The 6,066-nt window shown below is 40.4% G+C and overlaps 1 pseudogene across 1 annotated transcript; it reads left to right on the top strand.

The window, feature by feature from the left end:
• Positions 1 to 2,479: 2,479 nt before the first annotated feature.
• Positions 2,480 to 4,924, top strand: LOC116885921 (annotated as a pseudogene). The gene is made up of 2 exons (XR_004386048.1): positions 2,480 to 4,082; positions 4,918 to 4,924. The product of XR_004386048.1 is annotated as a heterogeneous nuclear ribonucleoprotein Q-like (transcript).
• The last annotated feature ends 1,142 nt before the right edge of the window (positions 4,925 to 6,066 follow it).

Raw genomic sequence — 6,066 nt, 5'->3', positions numbered from 1 at the left:
TATGCTATTATGTCCTTGGCTATTTTGATTAATAAAATATTTACTAGGTATTACTGAGTATTAGTCTATGTTGAATCATCTGGCAAGATACACATGGTGTCATTGTTCCAGGATATTTGATCACACTGTGAATCCTGAGATTGTGTCATTTACTGGAAAAACCATTTTTTAGTTGTGGTGTAGCTCAGCTTTAGCACACACCTTTAATCTAAGAGCTCGCTGCTTGAATATTATAAACAGGATTAAATAAAGTCAACCACAGGTCAAGAGGTAGAGCAAGCAACCAGTTGACAGGAATTATTAAGAAAAAGAAACATAGAGTAAGAGAGAGGCAGAAGGACAGAGAGAGATGCACAGGAAGTAGAAGGGAGGGACATTCCGTTTGAAGGCAGTTGTTTAAAACAGTGTAAGAGATGGGCATTCGTGGTGGGATGTTGGCTGAGGAGGAAGGTCAGCTGGGTGCTTTCTCTGCCCCTCTGAGCTAGCAGGCTTTCACCCCAGCATCTGGCTCATGAGTCATCATTGATAAAATTGAACAATTAAAATTTTGTTTAAAAAAAAAAACAGTTGTTGCCCAACATGGGGCAGGACCACAGGAACAAAGAAACAGACAGAAATCACAACAGCTAAGGACAAACCAAGAAACCATCAGATTTGGGAAGACACCAGAGGAGTCCTCAAGGAAGAGAGTTAAGTAATATTAAAAGGAAAAATCGTTCCCATGTTAAGAATGGCAAATATCATAATACAGGGTGTTAGGGCCTTGTATAGTGCTATTTTAGATAGCTTGAAAATAGAAGCAGAAAATGAAAAGATAAATGACATAACTGAGATTGATATAATATTGACTATAATTAGTTATCAGTCTGATAATTCATATTTTATCCTTAATGCTATATACATTATGCCAATTTGTTCCATAGTATTTGATCACACTAAATCCCAAGATTGTTTTATTTATGTTATGAATACAGAAATGTCATATTCATAATGCAAATATGAAAAATGACTTGATAATTGTGCCACATATTAAAAGTGGATTGATACAAGCCTTAGAAAGACTTATAGATGAAAATAAGAAAAATACTCAGACACAGACAGAGGAATTTAGATAAGAACCTACCACACCACTGCATGATGAAACTAAAGGAGGGCAGGCCAAGATTATGAGAAAAGAAACCTTAGTTTATCCAGTTACTATACAAGAACTACTAACAGGCAATAGGCAATACCAAGGATATAGAGAAGTTAAATGGAATCCTATAGATGTATTGGATTTGAGGAGACTTAAGGAAGCTGTCATCTCATATGGTATGCATTCACCTTTAGTGAACCAGATATTAAAATCATGGGCAACTCAGAACAGATTTATTCCCCAAGACTGGAAAGATTTGGCAACAGCGATATTGGAAGCTGGTCCCTAGTTACAAAGGTGAACATGGTGAAAAGGGGAAGCTAGGGCCAGAGAATGATATAAGGCTAGGGGTATTAATATTTCTCAAGATCAGTTGCTAGGTGAGGGTTAATATGCTGAGTTACAAGGGCAGCTTGAATTTGAAGATTATCTCTTGTTTCTGTGTCATTTAACAGCTTTAAATGCTTGGGATAAGGTTGAAGAATCAGAAAAGTCTGAGTCCTTTACTAAAATTATACAAGGTCCCAAAGGAACCTTCATTGATTTATTGCAAAGATTGATTTCAGTTGTAAATATAATAGTATCAGATTCAGAAGGCAGACAAATAATAATCAAATCTTTGGCTTTTGAAAATGCTAATTCAGAATACAAAAGGGTGATTAGGCCTTTAAAGACAAGATCAGCACCAATAGATGAATGGACTAAAAATATGGCTGATATTGAATCTCACATTTATTATGCTTCTGATAGAAGTAATTTCTAAAAGTTAAGGAAAAACTAGAATGTTAGATGTTTTACTTGTGGTAAGCAAGGTCATTTGAAAAGGGATTGTAGATATGGCATTCCTAGAAACAATGTTTTTCCTAGTGATAATGTGAAAAGAAGATCCCAGCCTTCTGGAGTATACAGAATCTATGGCAAAGGCCAGCAATGGACTAATTAATGCTTATTAAGGAGGGACAGACAAGATAACCATTTGCTATTGGGAAACACCTTAGGGGGCTTCCACAGACTCCAATATCAAATTTCATTCATTCATTCCATTAGCACAAGAGAAACTCGTCCACAGAGCCAATTAAAAGATTTAATGCCTGTTGTTTAAAAACACTGCTCTGAATGTAATCGTGAACAGAACAACTTCAGTAGATAAAACAAAAAATTAAGGACAGACCAGAAAACAAGTATTTTGGCAAATTGCTATAAATGATCAAAAACCAATGCTAAAAATCCAAATTAATGATACTGAAATCAGAGGTTTAGTAGACACAGGAGCAGATGTAACAATAATTTCACTAAAATCTTGGTATCCAGATTGGCTTCTTCAAGAGGTAAGTATTGGGGCCAAGAGAGCTAGCGAGGGAGGGCGTGAGCCAGAGAGCCAGCGAGGAGAAGGGCGGCCACTCGTGCCTGAGCGGCCGCGGACGGGAGTGGGGAAGCTGGGGGAGGAGGTGCAGGGAAGGAAGGACGAAGACCGAGAGGACAGGGCGGCCCACGGCCGGCAGAGGTGGCAAGGGGAGAAGGAGGAGCTGTAGGAGGGCAGGGGCTGAAGGAGTGAGTGAGAGAAGCGGACGCGCCAGGGAGGGGAGGGAAGGGGGGTCACGCGGGGGGCGCACGCGGGGGCGCGCACGTGCAATGGGAGCGCGCTCGGAGGCGCGTGGAACTGGATCGGGTTTGCTGCCAGCGGCGTGATCTTCGGCTGCCTTTTTACCACAGCTCCACTCGTACGGACACAGGAAGCAGCCAGCACGCGTTCCCCGCGACCCGACCCGGTCGGACAGGATTCCTTGGCCCCAGCTTCTCGGGGAGATCTCTGGAAACATGGCTACAGAACATGTTAATGGAAATGGTACTGAAGAGCCCATGGATACTACTTCAGCAGTTATCCATTCAGAAAATTTTCAGACATTGCTTGATGCTGGTTTACCACAGAAAGTTGCTGAAAAACTAGATGAAATTTACGTTGCAGGGCTAGTTGCACATAGTGATTTAGAGGAGATAGCTATCATAGAAGCTTTAAGAGAGTTCAATGAAGACGGCTCATTGGCAGTGCTTCAACAGTTCAAAGACAGTGCTCTCTCTCATGTTCAGAACAAAAGTGCCTTTTTATGTGGAGTCATGAAGACTTACAGGCAGAGAGAGAAACAAGGGACCAAAGTAGCAGACTCTAGTAAAGGACCAGATGAGGCGAAGATTAAGGCACTTTTGGAAAGAACAGGCTACACTCTTGATGTGACTACAGGTCAGAGGAAGTATGGGGGACCACCTCCAGATTCTGTTTATTCAGGTCAGCAGCCTTCTGTTGGCACTGAGATATTTGTGGGGAAGACCCCAGAGATCTGTTTGAAGATGAGCTTGTTCCATTATTTGAGAAAGCTGGACCTATATGGGATCTTCGTTTAATGATGGATCCACATACTGGTCTCAACAGTTTATGCATTTGTCACTTTTTGTACAAAAGAAGTAGCACAAGAGGCTGAAACGAATCATGAAATTCGTTCTGGGAAGCATATTGGTGTCTGCATCTCCGTTGCCAAGTAAAACCAAGTAACAGATTCTTGAAGAATTTAGTAAAGTGACAGAGGGTCTCACAGATGTCATTTTATACCACCAACCTGATGACAAGAAAAAAAACAGAGGCTTTTGCTTTCTTGAATATGAAGATCATAAAACAGCTGCCCAGGCAAGGCGTAGGCTAATGAGTGGTAAAGTTAAAGTCTGGGGAAATGTTGGAACTGTTGAATGGGCTGATCCTATTGAAGATCCTGATCCTGAAGTTACAGCAAAGGTAAAAGTGCTGTTTGTACGCAACCTTGCCAACACTAACAGAAGAGAGAGATGGTGCTATCAAGGAAGAAATTATGGAAGAAATGAATGGTAAAGACTTGGAGGAGAAAATATTGAAATTGTTTTTTGCTAAGCCACCAGATAAGAAAAGAGGAAAGAAGGGGTTGGGGATTTAGCTCAGCGGTAGAGCGCTTGCCTAGGAAGCGCAAGGCCCTGGTTCGGTCCCCAGAACCAAAAAAAAAAAAAAAAAAAAAAAAAGAGAGAAAAGAAAGGAAAGCTCAGAGGCAAACAGCAAAGAGTCAAATATATGATGATTACTACTATTATGGTCCACCTCATACGCCCGCTCCAAAAAGAGGTCGAGGGCGTGGAGGTAGAGGTGGCTATGGATATCCTCCAGATTATTACGGATAAGAACTTGCAACAACTTTTTGGGAGAGATTAACACAAATATCCCCAAAACATGAGACTTCAGTCTATAAAAATAACTGAACTCTGCCTCATACAGTAAAGGCAGCACCAATTTCTGAAGCCCTTACATTCTATACTGATGCAAATAAATCAGGAAAGGCAGGTTATACGTTAGGAAAAGTAAGAAATATGCCATAGTATTTGATTTTCCTGAATCTCTCAATATAGTTACTGACTCTTAATAGGTCAGAAAGCGTTATTTTACATACTGAAACCTTTAAGCTTATTCCAGATGATTCAAGATTAACTTCTGTATTTATGCAACAGCAGCAAGTAATCAGAAATAGAAATCATACATTGTATATAACACATATCAGATCCCATAAGGGTCTACAAGGCCCCTTAGCACAAGGCAATGATAAGACTGAGCAGCTACTCATAGGAAACATGCTAGAAGCTTCAGACTTTTATAAGAAACATTGTAACAGCAAAAGTTTGAAGAAAGGTTTTTCTATCCCATGGGATCAAGCCAAGAAATTATAAGTGTCCTAACTGTTCTGCGTATAACCAAACTCCATTACCTGTAGGAAGTAATCCAAAAGTTACCCAAAGAAATGAAGTTTGGCAAACAGATTTGTTTCATTTTTCAGAGTCTGGAAAATTAAAGTATTGTACCATACCGTATTCAGGATTTCAATAAGCAACTGCTTTAAGTTATTAAAAAAAAAAAAGCTGGGGTTGGGGATTTAGCTCAGTGGTAGAGCGCTTGCCTAGCAAGCACAAGGCCCTGGGTTCGGTCCCCAGCTCCGGAAAAAAAAAAAAAAAAAAAGCTGATTCTTTAATTACACCTTTATTAGAAGTTGTGGCTATTATGAGGATACCTGCCACACCCACTCCAGTAGAGTCTGTGCGACATCTATCCAGAACAGAGGCATGTGCCTAGAATGGGTTGGCCTCCTGGAGGTCCCTGGCAGTCTCCCTACAAATAGATGATGACTAGGGTCTATGCTTGCAGTGGAGGTACCTTCTGTGTTTTAGCCTTGGTGATTTTAGCAACTTTAAGCCTGTCAACAATATCTGATTTTAAGAATATAGCAGTGTGGGAAGATGGTCATGTACCTTCAGATGTCTCAGGAACTGAAAGTTCAGAGACGGAAACGTCTCCCATCACCATGATCCTGATAAACTCAATGGCTGCAATGCATTCAACTGCTGTATCCATTAGCTCCCAGTAAATAGGAGAGAAATTAATTGCAGTTACTAACAACAAGACTGTTCCAGAAAAGCCTTTCCCCCCCTTTTGGAAAAGTTTTGTTTAGCATGATTCAAAATAGTAATGATTCTTTTAAAAAGATCATAGACAAGTTCCAACAAGTTGAACAAACTTATCAAGAGTTAACTATGGTTACAAAAGTTTCCTTACTAATCTGAGGGGCCATAAATATAGAGTTTAAACCTTATTATGACAAAGATAAATGATGAACACATACCTGGTGCCCACAAATCTGGCAGTATAACTGCAGTTTTTTAAACTATTGTTTGCAGTTGAGAACTGTTTCCTAGACTGTACGTTCAGCTTTCCTCTTTGCAAGGGACATGGGTTGGGTGATGAATGGCTGAATGAACGGGCTGGATGACTGCCAATTATGAGGTGCCTGTTCTAACTGCTTAAATCTACGCCAAGAAGTAAAGCTTTTCACAGCAGCACACACCTCGAGTTTGTGTCTGTCTGTAAC

Source organism: Rattus rattus, chromosome 16 (genome assembly GCF_011064425.1).
Source record: "Rattus rattus isolate New Zealand chromosome 16, Rrattus_CSIRO_v1, whole genome shotgun sequence".
NCBI classification, from domain to species: domain Eukaryota; kingdom Metazoa; phylum Chordata; class Mammalia; order Rodentia; family Muridae; genus Rattus; species Rattus rattus.
Note: the sequence above shows the minus strand (reverse complement) of the source record. Positions and strands in the feature narration are given on the sequence as shown.